General features: G+C 38.2%; 1 long non-coding RNA gene across 1 annotated transcript; it reads left to right on the top strand.

Annotated features, from left to right (window-relative positions):
- The first annotated feature begins 2,056 nt into the window (after window positions 1–2,056).
- LOC129349399 (uncharacterized) lies at window positions 2,057–7,173 on the top strand. The gene is made up of 3 exons (XR_008602385.1): window positions 2,057–2,190; window positions 3,114–3,214; window positions 5,061–7,173. It is a non-coding gene; the product is annotated as an uncharacterized LOC129349399 (long non-coding RNA).
- The last annotated feature ends 7,336 nt before the right edge of the window (window positions 7,174–14,509 follow it).

Here is a 14,509-nt window from a genome sequence, read left to right as displayed (position 1 = left end):
TGTTCCTGGGAGCAGAAGCAGGTGTTGAGCGTCTCTGCAGAGGTTTTAAATCTCCAGAGCGATGCGGGCTGCGGAGAGGGATTCCTCTCTTGGCATTCACCGCGTGCCTTAATTGTATGGTTAATAAATCAAGGTCCGCCGTGAACACGAGGAGCGAGAATCCTGCCTCTTCTTTCCAGCACAGGATGAAACACAGACACACAAAACAACACGAACTCCTCAGTAACGACTGGCCGGGCCTGGGCGCCATCGCGGTGCAGATATTCAAAATTTGAGGCTGTTTACGCACATCTCCTCCTCACTGATTTATCACCATTATGAAGAGTCCGGTGTCTGTCCGTCGCGGTGCAGCTGACAGTGAAACATCCCTGCGATGTGTGATTTCTAGTGACGGATCTGTGGAGGTAAAACAGGCCAAACAACACAGTGTCCGTGGAAGCAAGCGGTCAGGCCCACTCAGGGTTATCCGGGCAGGAATGTGAACGCTTCGCTCCAGTCAGATGAACCCTAACAGAGATCCGTCGAGGCTGAGGATGTGAGACATTTCTCTGCAGAGTGAACATCCCTCCCTGCTCCGTCTTTCATGTCCCGGTCCTCACAGCTGAAGCAGCGACGTCATGACGCAGATCCACGCTGAGCTGCTGCCGTTAAAGCGCGCAGAGATCCGGTTCGTGGACTGAGCGGTGCGCTGACCAGGGTGCTGAAAACCACAGCAGGAGCCGTCTGCAGCCTCATCCGGTCCCCCTGTTCTCCTGGAATACCGGGTTTAGTTGGCCTTTTATTGGGGAGCTCCTCTTTCAAGCACCATTTACCAAAAATAATTCATTTAAATGCCCGGTTTGCTTCATTAAGTTGCCCGTTAACACAGAGTGAACCTAGGTAAGAAATGATTGTGCTCTTACTGACCTTGAAAAACCATTGAAATCGTTCTACTGGTGGTTTTGACAATACAAAAGAAGCCTCTGTGTGTTTCTTTTGAAGCAATACACATCCTGTTTTTCACTCTTTTACATTAGAGTAAAGTGGAGATCATCATTTCATTCTAACATTCACATATTTCTGTACTACCTGAAAATCTAAAAGCAGGACGGAGCCCTTCATGGACATGAATTATTTTTCATATTATGGTTTAGATTTCTGATCAGTTTTGTTCACCTTCAACTCATATGGCAAAGAAATTCCTAACCAGCAGTAAAATGTGTATCAATGTGCCTAAAAAGTGGATTTAAGACATTACCAGGGGTGGACTGGCCATCTGGCATACCGGACACTGTCCCGGTGGGCCGGTGTCTAGTGGGGGCTGGTAAACAAGTTCCCCCGGACCTGCAATCAGTAAATTGTAAGGGGATTTTACATTTCACGGGCCGCTTCTATTGTCCCGGTGAAGCTTTTCCAGAGTCTATGGCGTTGGTTGTCAGCTCAGGAAACACGCAGACCAATTACGTACGAGTTCAGACATCCCACGTGACGCTACTCAGCCAATGAATTCTGAGCATTATAGCCGCTAAGCAAACTATTTCAGGAAACAGTTGAGAGCCAAAAGGGACAGACAAAAAGGACGCTGAGAACAAAGTAACCCTGCACATGCTATGTTCGGCTAAACATACAGCTGCGAGGCAGCTTTCTCAACTATGAACATAGTCAAAGCTAAATATCGTACCAGACAGACTAATGAGGTCCAGATGTGTTTGAGAATGACCCTGACACCGTTCAGACCACAATTCAAAACACTGGCAAGACAACGGTCCGTGTATTTATCTGGCAATTTGATATTCCGTTCTGAAACGGGTATTGAAAAACAAAAAACGAGTGGTTATTTGATCTACGTTTTAAAATACAAAAATTAAAATTGAAATACAAGGCGTTTTTCCTTTTCATGATCAAAAAGGGGTGTACGACATTTTAAAAATGCTTTGATTTTCGTTTTATATTTAGAATAACAAGAAAGTAAAATCAGTAAGAGACAGAAACGAAAAAACGTCCGTTTTTTCATTTTCTGAGACCGGAAGTGGTCATCAGCAAGAGTGGAGACAAACAACAACAAGATTCTCAGAGGGCGGAGCAACAGAGCAGCGATTGGTCAGACCATAGATAATATAGAAGACAGCGCGCTAGCGTATGTATAGCTATGGTCGGCACGTCTGGTAGCATCTCTGGCTGCTGCTGACCTCGTTTTTGAAGTAAAACATGGTAAGAAGATAAATACTTCTAACCAGTAGCGTTGTCTTGTTGTACGTTAAGTCAGCGACTTGTTAAGAGTTGATTTTTGTCGTGTTTGAGCAGTTGGTCCGGACGCGTTAGCTAGCGAAGCGGCTAAGTTAGCTAGCTAAGCGGCTAAGTTAGCTAGCGGGCTAATTAACACAGGTGGCTAACTTACCTCTGAACACCTGTGTTAGTTGCTGCAGCAGCTGTCCTCATTATTAGAATGACCTTCTCAACCTGTATTTCTCTGCTGTGTATTTTAGCTTTTAAAAAAGTTATTTCACTTTAAGGTTAAGTGAAACCTGTTCAGCTGCACTGAAGTTTAACATTCAGCTGGTTTGGATTAAACAGCGCTTAACTTAACATTGCGCAACATTACCTCTCTGAATCTCCATAATTTCATTAAATTCCTTCTCTCTTCCACTGCTCAAGTTCAATCCAGTATATAAAATGACATTAATGGTGAATAAACTAACAATCAGCCATTGTATTTATTTATTACTGTATGTATTTGTAGTAAAACATGAGTTGAAACATCCTACTTTTGGATCTAGAACTGCACAAGCCGTTCATTTTCAGTCACCTGATGAGTTAAACTCCCCTTTTTATATGAGGTTGAAGCAGAAAGTCTGAGTTAACAAAGAAAGTTCTTTATAATTTGCGATACCTGTTATCTCTGACTGAGGCTTTAGTTTTTGTTGAGCTGATTTACACGTAGAAACTTTGTTCAGGAAAATTTCTCAGTAGCTCAGAGGACAGGCTGCTTTTTACACAACCTTGTAAGAGAATGTCTGTCAATGCTTTCAGCAGAATTTAGAAACACAACACTTCCTAAACAGATATTTTGAGGCTGTGAGGTTGAACGTTTGAGAGTATATCAGTGTGTTTGTTTGTGGTCTTTCTGTTTCTAGGTGGAAGCTGAATTAGTGAGGATGACTCCTGCTCCTGTCATCTCTAAGCTCCTCACACATCTTTACCTGCACATGAGGAAAATCACTCCTGTAGAATGCAGGTATGTTTGTCATTATTATAAAAAGATGTCGCCTGGTGACCTGTCAGAAACCCATCATACAGAGTCAGCCAAAATAATGTTTACACACATCAGGAAAAGAAAAACTTGCATAAATATTTCAATACCAAATTTGTTCAGACATCACAAGATTAATAGTTATCTTTGGCCTCTACAATTACAAGAGGTGCTCAAAGTGGTGGCCACTGGCTTCCAGACATTTCTGTTGTGTTGCAGACGTCACTTGTTGATGCTCCATTCATGAGGGTAATGCCATCTGTTGGGAAAACATCGTACAACAGGACACACAGTTATCATGATTTGATCAAACTCAGAAAGAGGAATCTATATGTGTAGAAGTACTTATACAAATGAAATATTTATAAAAGTTTTTCTTTTCCTGATGTGTGTTTACATTATTTTGGCTGACTGTGAACTTAATGAGAACAAAACTGTCATTTAATTGTTGTTTTGAAAGCTTCTTTAGTGAAAACCAGCTGGTGTTCTGCTTTGAAACAAACTGCTGTTGAGGTCTGTGTTTTTAGGTTTAACCCCACAGTTTCTGAATGAACTGATAGTTTGTTTTTTTTTCCTGATCAATGTGGATGTTATAATTGATGGTAACGTTTACTGATCAGATAATCAGCATGATAATATACCAGTATAACATTCTGACCACCTGACTAATACTGTGTTGGTCCCTTTATGCTGCTAAAACTCCTCTGACCCAGTGGTTCATCAGAACCTCTGGGGATGTCCTGTGGATTCTGTGGATCCTGTGGGTTGCAGGGTGGGTCCTACCTAGACCAGGCTGATCCTGGACCATCCCACAGATGCTCAGTGAGATCTGGATGTGGGGAGTGTGGAACCCAGGTGAACAGCTTAGCTCTGTCGTGTTCCTAGGACCACTCCTGTAGTAGCAGTTTTAGTTTGTCCTGCTGAGGGTGGCAGCTGGCATCAAGGACTGCTGTTGCCATGGAGACTAGGGGGTTGTTTGTCCTGCAGTGTTTAGGTGGTGGTACATGTCAAACATCCACATGAACGTCAAGGTTTCCCAGCAGAACGTTGCATTAGAACAAGATGATGGATGTTGTTCTCTTCAGCTGTCAGTGGTCAGAATGTTGTGGCTGATTGGTGGATCTGTCTGCCTTTACTCTGACATCCAGAGTTATACAAAAGTGTAGTATGTGTGCAGTGCAGAAGAGATTTACTTTATTGTATGCATTTTTTGTTTTTTAGGGGAGAGCATTTTTTTTATCCACCTGAAGAAGACCTAATCTTTCCCTTCAAAGGATAGTTAATAATTACTACAGCTTCCATAGTGGTCCCATCAGAGAAAATCATATCCATATACAGATTTTTATTAATTCCAGGGCTGGTTCAGTAACGATTATAATAATAACTACATCAGATAATTCTTGGTCGCAGTTGGAATTTTGCAGCCTGAGAGATGGTTGAGAAGGTTTGCAGTTCTTGTTTTAGCAATATGTTATAATAGAAGATCTTTATTGTCATTGTACATGAAATTATCTGCAAACCAGCAAAGTGTATCAGTCTGAGGTATCTGAAAATAAATAAAGAAAAATGCTTCTAAAGCCAATAATAAACAGAATATTTTGAGGGAATATTCTATAAAGGAAAGAGAAGCTCCATTCTCACTCCTCTCAGGATAAACTGTCATTAAAATTGACTTTAAATTTAGCTTCAACACAAGATAAAAACATTTACTTTCATTACTGATGTTGTCAAGTTTTAATAAAGTTCATGCTACTTTTATAAAATGATGAAAGTGAATAAATTGTATTTCTGTGATCTGTGTTTGATTTCTGTCTTTTCTCCTGTCATCCAGATGTTCAGAGGGAGATGATGCCACATCTGGTCCAGCTGATGGAAGGTCTTGAAGTTCTCTGACTGGCCTCGACTGAAGATGGTCGTCTCACTGGATTTAAGGTTCAGATGCTCAGTAACAAACTCCACCAATGTGCCAACAGGGAAGCTTTAGGTTTATTAAATGTTGCTATGAAGGTTTCACTGTTTTTCTTTGTGAATGCAATGTGCTCCAACTGAAACTTGAATTAGAACTTAGAAGTAAATCCTTCCATCGGAAAGGATTTAGTTGCATTAATAACCTCATAACATTCTAATTTTTATTCCAGTCTTGGTTGGAAATAGAATCTCTGTATTGATTCAGGTAAAAACTGAACTTCACAGCATGTTGGAGCAAAACAACCAGATGAAAAGTGTGATGGTGTTGGATTGTCAGACCGTAATGTTGCAGCTCAAAGCAGCTTTTCTAGCTCAGTTCATTCTGACATTCAGCTATGAATCAACACAGCAGATGGTGATCCATGCTGTGGAAGTCTCACATCTCCTGATTTAATGGAGCTGCTTTGCACTTTTTACACTGTTTATTCACCAACACTTTATTTAATAAAAGTCCCATCTAGTTTTTATGAGGAATGTGATGTTTTAATTTCTCTGTGAATAACTGCAGTCTAATGTAACAGCTGGAGTTGTAACATCTGTCCTGATATTGATCATGAAATATTGATCAGAATACTTATGGTTAGCAGTCATCCCTGAAGTTTTACATTAAAATCTTTACTTGTGTTGTGAACTTTGATAAGAAGCAGAAACGTTAGCGTTGCCATGGATACATGAGTGTTAAATTCAGTCCATGTTTCTGTTTTGGGAAATGCAGTCCAGTTCCAGAATGTGGAGGAATTTAGTCTCGCAATCACAGACAACAAATATTATCTGAAAGTCGGGTTATTGTTGTTTATCAGCACAATACAAAAAGATTAATGTTAAAATATTCCAGTTAAGACTCTAGAATATCATGATTTATGTAAATTTACCTCAATAATATGAATGTTCAGGTTAAGATTGTACAGTGATATTTATTATGTAAGTTTAGCTGATTAAAGTTTATGACTCTGCACTAAAATATTATTTAAATTGACATCATTATTATAATATTTAGGGTCAGACCCTACAGTATTGAGATTAAGAAATCAAATATTCTATAAAATGTAAATACACTGAACTCATTTGGATATATTTAAGTGAGACTCTACAATATTATTTGACACAAATCTATCTGAATCAAAATTTTAATAATTTTCACACCAAACATTTACTGGACTGATTTAAATATTAAAATCACTCCTTTCTAATCCTCTGCTGTACGTTCAAACCTGAGACCTTAAATAGAAACACACAAGTATCTGTTTGAAGGAACTTCTGCAGAGTCCTGGTTCCAGAACATGATGATAGAATTATAGACAAACTTTAACAAAAGCTGCCTGAGAGTTTACAGGTTTTTATGTTGGATTTCTTCAGTAATTTAATGAGCGTTATCAGCAATAATCAAGTGTTCATTTGATGAACTTCATTTCCTAAAACATCCAGAATTGGAGCTCATATCTTTGGCAGCTGTAAAGTTTCTGCTCCTTCAAAGTTCACAACACAATGAATGAATTCCTAAAACACTCTCAGTGCTGGAGAGCGTTTGTGATGCTGAAGCAGTGACCAGTTTTTCTGTTTCTTCTCTGGAGATGCACAATGAGGGACGTCTGCAGAGACTGAGAAAGAGTCTCACCACATCCTGACATGAGGAAAAAGACTTTATTGAAGACTACAATGAGAAAAACTATCAGACAGCAGACGGCTGCATTCAAGGTGAGCTCTGAACATCTGATCTGGAACAGGAATTCAATAACGGCAGCATGAGCTTCATTTCAGTCTGTAGCTGCTGAATTCATGGATGAATCATCTGGCACTAGAGAGGAAGACCATCAAACATCCACGTCAGCTGATGGAGGTCCAAGAGTCTCACTGAACAACCAACCTACAGAGTGAAGACCTCAAATCTGATTGGACGGCCTCTTATTCAGCCACATGTGTGAACAAATGCCTCTAAGTTGATTTGTTTTCTAAAATAAATCTAGTTTGAGTCCTAATCTATGCCTGTGTGTTTGCTTCTTTACACCGCTGTTAACAGTTTAGGCTGTTGGATTGTTCCAGATAAGACAAGTACAAGATTCTTCAGAGCCGTTCTACCACGAGCCTGACAGGAAGAACTCCAACAGCTACTGAATGTTCCTGTGGTTCCCTCAAGGCTACAGGAGGAGTCCTACGAGGACGAGCCGGTCCACCTGATGGCGGCCAGTCGCTGCAGTTCAAAGCCAACACCGACTACGTGGACTTCTACTGGACCACATGGAGGCCTTCAAACCGGACCAACAAGTTCATCGACTCCCCGACTCGTGGGTCTGAGGACGCCGCCGAGCCTCGGTCCAGCCGGCCTCCTGTCTGTGGGTGTTTGAGTGCTGAGAGGTTTGTGGATGTAAGTGAACATGTCTGTGTTGAAACAGCAGCTTTGGACTCACTAACGCTGGTAAAAACAAGGAGCTCCTTTATTTGTGACTTCCACTAAAAAACTGATGAAAATAAGTTTGCCAGGGTTCTGACTGATAACGGATTATTAAATAATGAAAATAATCATTTAAATATTCCTTTAAACAATCCTTTTAGGTCTACATTTCCTTTACACTGACTTCTTGGTATATGTACAAGTATTTTGGGTGGAATATACCATTAAGCCCGATGTTCAAGGGTTCTTCTGGGAATATACCATTAAACCAACCTTTTAGGTAAATGTTCCAGGATGTTGGGTAGAATATACCATCAGATCAACCTTTTAGGTCTACATTGGAAGATTTTAGAGTAGAATATTACTCCAAACCATCCTTTAGGTCTACATTTAAGGTGGAATACTCCTTCATACTAACTTTTTTGGTCTACATTGAAGGATTTTTTCTAAACCACCCTTTCGGGTCTATATTTGGAGGTCAACATTCAAAGATTTAAGGTGGAATATTCCTTTAAACCAACCTAAATTTCATGTTTTGATCATTATCAAGTGAGAAACCTCAATCCAGACTCCTCATAATGACGTTTGAGATTTATGCTGCTGTTATTTGTTTAGTCCTGACTAAATGACAGAAATCCACAACTGTAATTTTATTTCAGGACTCGGTTATTAAATGTATAAAACAATCCATGTGACTCTAAAAACTCAACAGCTGTACAAACTCTAAGATTAAACTCTCCACAAGGATCCAAAATAAGTTGGACTTCTACATGAGAGCTTTAATTATTCTTCATCTACTTCCTGAAAAGTTTGGTCAATAAAAAAGACAAAAACTAATATTTTCAGCTGAACTAAAGACAGACTTTGTGATTTTTCTGCTCACGTGTTGTGTTGTTGTAAACTTACTCTTTCAAATAAATAGCCGCCTAACCCCCTGGAAACCAGCGTCTGTCCTGTTTTTGTGTTGCTCCTCGGTGACCCTAGACAGCCGGGTCATAATGTTTTTTGAGCAACACACCATACTATGACGTTTTTACAATGAGGGTTCTACTATGGAACCAGTTTGACATGTTCATTGATTCTTTGTGTGAAAACTCAGATTTCAGGTATCAGAAGGTGTTTTTCAACTTTCTTTGTTTACTTTCTGCTTCAACTTTAAACTAAATTTCCTTCACTAACCCAGCCCTCTGGACTTCCAGTAAGCTGTGTTCCTATTGGCTGTCCAGGTGGCTGCTTGGTGTTATCAGGAACACCTGAGCAGCTCAGTGTCTTCCTGCTTTATTTAGCTGCAGACAAACATTTCCTCTGCTTCTCTTCACCTGAACTGGGTTTGGTTCCATTGCTTTAGTTTGTTCTTTAGGCGTTGGCTTGCAGCTTCCAGCAGTAAAATCGTCTTTAATGTGTTTCTTGGTGTGTTTTAGGGCTTTGTACTGGATAGTTGTCTTGGTAAATGTGGTTCTTTAGCCACAGATGGTGCTAATGTGTGCAGTGATTAGTGGATTTGGTGCAGCTGATTTGTGTCTTTATCTTGGCTGTAGTGAGTCTTTAGAGGTTTTTGGTGAGACACATTCTGTATTCTTGTTTGAGAACCAACGTTGGTTGTCCAGAAGGTAAGAGTTCCTGTCCTGATTCTCTGTTCTCAGAGGTTCTCTGGTAGGCTGCAGGAGACTTTAGCGTTTGGGTTGTGTTAGTTTGGTTTTTGTATGGTTTCATTTGGACGACTATCTTGAGGCCCCTCCATGTGGTTTAGTGAGGTTTTCTGGAACAGTTCTACAAAGCAACCTGCAGCAGAAGAGACTTTGAGAGTTTTTAGGAAGTTCTGGAGAGCCAGACTTTAGAGCAGCAGAAACATTTGTCAGCAGTTTGAGCAGGAGAAGGTGAGCTTCAGAGTAGAAATGAGACGGAAACCTTCTTGACCCGTGTGGTGAGGTCCTGTACCAAGAGTTTGAGCAGGTTGTGAAGAGTCTGTAGTTCTTTGGTCTAAAAGCACAAGAAGAGTTGACTCATTAAAGGAGAAAACGGGAGATATTGTTGGTTCTTCTGTCGCTCTGCAGTTTCCTTAGACTGAATATCAAGTTTATATTTTAAATGATTTACCATGTGAGCCCAAGAAGACTTCAATAAACTCCCTCCATCCCCTGGACACAACACATTTTATTACCATGTTAAATCTTTTTTTTTTTTTTTTTTTTTTTAATGTTTTTGAGTTTTAATCAGTTTTAGCATAGTTTTTTTCCCTTTGCTTGTTTAGTTTTGTCATCTGTGTGAAAGGTGCTAAACAAATAAAGTTGAATTGATAAACTGAATAATTGACTAACTCATGATTGTGACAACAGAAGTATTTTCATTGTGATTTAAGGGTTTATTTCAGTTTGGGGGTTAAAATCTTGACAGAAAAGAAATTTTGTCTGTTTAATATTATTTAATTGTATTTAATGTTAACTATGTTAAACAGACAAAATATTGAATGAGATAATTCAACAAGATACAATACATGTCATTATGAAATTAAACAAAATTTTTAAAATACAAATATTAAAAATTACAGATAAAATGTTTTCCATAATTAAACTTTTAAAAAATACAATTAAACAAGAAGAATGTTAAACATTTTTTAAAAATGCAAAACATTTAATTACATTATTAAACCTTTAAAAAGACAAAACATTTAATTAAAAAATTAAATGTTTAATTAGAAAATTACATCTTAAAGACAATAAAACTTCAAATAGGAATTAAACAGAAAATACAATGAAGCATTTAAAAAGAAAATTAAACATTAAAAGGTGGTAAAACATCTAAAAAGAAAAACTTTAAAGATTTAATCGAAACATAAAATACTGGGAAAGGAAAAAAAATCAAACAAGCCGATAACACATTTGAAAAAATAAACATTAAAAAGACAAAACATTTGGAAATCAAATCAGACATTAGAAAATAATAAAAGGTGAGAAAAGAGCAAAACTAAACGTTTAAGAAGAATCAAACTAAAAACAAAACATTTGAAAAGACACCAGTTAGACTTTAGAAGATCAAATTAAACAGAAGAGACAATAAAACGATCAAAAAGAGCAAAAAACAGATGAAAGTCAAAGCGTTTCTAGTCTGAAATGAAAACATCAAGTTGTTTCTTCAAACATTTCCTCTTTCTATGTTCTTGGTTTGATTGTGGACAGATTTACTAAGAACTCATTTCAGAAAACTGCTTTCCAGATAAAGTCTACTAGTAGTTGAAGGCATTCGATCAAACTAATGTTACCTTCTGATCTCCACAAACTTTACTATTCAGTGAAGAGAATCAAAGTTTGTTAAGGATTTCTAAAAAACCCACAGGTGAAGGTCTGAGAAGAACTCAGATGGATGGTCTAAATGTGAAATCAAGACTCATGGTCACAAGTTTTAAGGCTTCTGTTAACCAGAAAGTTCAAACTAACAGAGAAGTACTGAGAAACTTTTAAAATTTCAGTCCTCAGGCTGTCTGAAGGTTCAAACTAACAGAGAAATACTCAGGAACTTAGAAGATATCAGTCCTTGGACTGTCTGAAAGTTCAATCTAACAGAGAACTACTGTGGGACTTAGAAAATTTCAGCCCTCAGACTGTGTGAAAGCTCAGGTCCTGAGGACTCGGGAGGTGTGGAGGCTTTGGAAAGTCTTGGAACTGAGGGTTCCACCCTCCAGCACAAAGGCTGAAGTCCAACCTCCTGAGAAAAACGGTCGAGTCGAGACTCAAGTTAAAAAAAAAACTCGAAAACGACAAAAAATAGATGATAAATGCGCAAAAAAAAGAAGAATTAGTATCTGAGCGAATAGCTCAGGGGATAAGAAGACGGACTACCAAGTGGAAGGTCGCAGGTTCAAGACCCGCCACTGGCAGTTTTCTTTCTTAGTCTTTGTCAGGATTTTGATAAAATCTAAGAAGGGTCTGGTCTTGAACCAGCGACCTGCAGCTCCATAGGCAAATCCTTAACTCACTGAGCTACAGATCAGATAAAAAGAAATAAATTCGTCGTCCCTTTGACATCGTAGTTGGTGAAGTGACCACATGGGTGGAGCCAAGGCGGAGTCTGGGTGGAGTCAGGGCGGAGAGTAGGCGGGGAGGTGGGTGGCGGCCTCCCCCCTCTACTCCCCCACCTCCCCACACCACCCACCACACCTTCCCCCGCCTGACGAGTTCTTCGAGTCTCCACAGGTTTTCCTGAGTTTCTGGAGTTTCCACCAGGTCGGAGGCAGAACAAGTTGTCATGAAGAGGTGTTGAAGTCGGCCAGGATGGACTGCGTTTTTACAGCGACTAGAAGGAAGACCACTAGAAGAGCAGGTCTTTAACCACCATCCATAAAATCCATGGAGTCGACTCCAGAGAAATGAAAGAAGGTCAACTTTTATCAACCTCCATCTAGATGTTCAACTTGATATCTTTACTTTGACATTTTCAGCACCACAAACCTTTAGTATCACACTTTATTATCATTTATTAGGACTTTCATGGAATCCACCAGCAGATTTAGTTTTTGTTGACAAACTTTATTCTTGTTGTCGTGGGACTGCAGTATTTAAAACTGTTCCTTCTATTTGACCTCATGTTTATTAGTTTTAGTGGAGAAAGTTATTTTAGTTGTTGATTAGTCTCTTAAAAACCAAGTAATAAATTGGATTAGTCAAGAGGTTTAAATTTCTTACTTTGTCATATATATATATATATATATATATATATATATATATCATATAAAAATAAAGTGTCTTGAGACAATTTGACCTGTATTTGGCATTATATGAATAAAATTGAATTCAAATTGTATGTATCTTGTAATGTTGGAGTAATTCAGCCATATATGTTGGAAAACACATTTTCTTTGTCCATTAATCTGTTGATTGTTTTCTCCAGTAATTCATTTCTTGTTTTGGTTTATAAAATGTCAAACCCAAATATATTCAGTTTACTGTCATAAAAATCCAAAAAGATTTACATTCATGATGCAGGAATCAGGCAGTTTTTCACTTTTTATCTTAGTTTAGTCAGAAAGATAGTTGATAATGCGTGAATTGTTACAGCTTGTGAGCCGTAAAGGTTTTAATCTTTGGGGGCCGAGTGTCAAAAAACATTTAGAAACCAACATCAAGAAAACACTCAACAAAGATTTGAACATCATTAAAGGGGAAATCCAACTTTTGCATGACAATGTCTAATGAAAGGACATTTATTTCCAACGTAAATGTATGATATTCATCCTCTGAAGCTTTCTCTTCACATCGTCTTCCACCTGGACTGGTTTGGTCGGGAGCATGTGCAACAAACATTTGAAAAACTGCACTTTAACATCAATGAATGACACTGAAGTTTAATCTCTACATAAATGAGACTGAGTCTGGATGTGCTGCTCTGTCATTAACTCCTAAGTTTAGGGAAAGTTCAAACAAAAGAGGACAGTTCAGATAAGACTTGAGAATGAGCTTATTTTGAACAAACATCTCAGACTTTCTGAGCTTCAGCACCTACAGCAAGATATTTTAACAACAAGCAACTCAAGAGATCCAGAAGTTGGAGAGAGTTAGCTTTAGCTGAGCCAAAGAACATGTGGGATGCTAACCTAGCAAACATTTCAGACTTTTCTCTGTGAATTCTGAGAAATAATTTCCTATTTAATGACAGAGCTACACATCTTAACTCAGTGTCATTAAAACAGATTCTAATTCAGTGTCATCCATCCATATTAAAGTGCAGTTACCCAAAATGTTTGTTGCATGAGCTCCAACAAAAACCTGTCCAGGTAGAAGGCCACTTTGACAAACAGGAAGTGGAAGATTCCAAGCAGATTTTATAGAAGGGGGAACCGGACTGTACTAAGTGTGGTTGAGTATAGAGGGGTGTTTTGTGGGTTTTTAAGGCTGATAATGATTATTAGTGAGACATTTGGAGTAGATATTCATTTGCAGTAAATGAAAGTATTTAAAATCTTGGAGTTCAACTTAGAACACAAACTCTAACAGAAAACTTTGTTGATATGTTTTTGTTTTGTTTACAGATGTTAAGTTAACCCTTAAACATCCTCACCAAGAAAAAGGCAATGAAAAAATTATTTCTTTATCTTATCTCTTTGGGGCACTAATAACAACAATCAATGTTTTTTTTATGAAGAGACCCAGCGATTTTTAAAATATTGACCTCTACCAAACGGTTGAGAAAAATTATTTTACCCTTTTAAATCTTTTTTTTACATTTCAAATGACACATTTGTGTTCAGCAACTCCTTAGGCACCATAATATGTCAAAAGTATTACTTTACCTTTGAAAATCACAGCAAACAGAGGCCTCGTGAGGAGTGATTTTGCTCGTGCTAACTTCCTGTGAGCAGACTAACTTGCTCTGCATGCTATTTCAAAACACAGTGACATCTACTGGATTTTTTTTTGTATAATGTACCTTAGAGTGGTACCTAATGAGGGGTAGAGATGGCTGAAACAGGTGGACTTAAGTAAAACATATTTTTCAATAAGATTTAGTGTTGAAAAATGACATTTTTCGACATAGTATACTATGGCGTTTTTTTGCGCCAAAATTCATGATGATTTTTTTCAAAGAGAACCTTACCATAGTGTTTTTCACGGCCTCCTTTACATTATTTCATCATATGGCACGTTTTTACAACATGTTGAAAAATCGCATTTTTTTTCCACATAGTATACTATGGCTTTTTTTTGCGCCAAAATTCATGATGATTTTTTTTCAAAGAAAACCTTTCTGGAGTGTTTTTCACAGCCTGCTTTACATTATTTCATCATACGGCATGTTTTCACGACATGTTGAAAAATGACATTTTTCGACATAGTATACTATGGCGGTTTTTTTGCGCCAAAATTCATGATGATTTTTTTTCAAAGAGAACCGTACCATAGTGTTTTTCCGGCCTCCTTTACATTATTTCA

The sequence above is a fragment of the Amphiprion ocellaris genome, chromosome 8 (genome assembly GCF_022539595.1).
Source record: "Amphiprion ocellaris isolate individual 3 ecotype Okinawa chromosome 8, ASM2253959v1, whole genome shotgun sequence".
NCBI lineage: Eukaryota > Metazoa > Chordata > Actinopteri > Pomacentridae > Amphiprion > Amphiprion ocellaris.
This window is presented reverse-complemented; position numbering and strand designations above follow the sequence as displayed.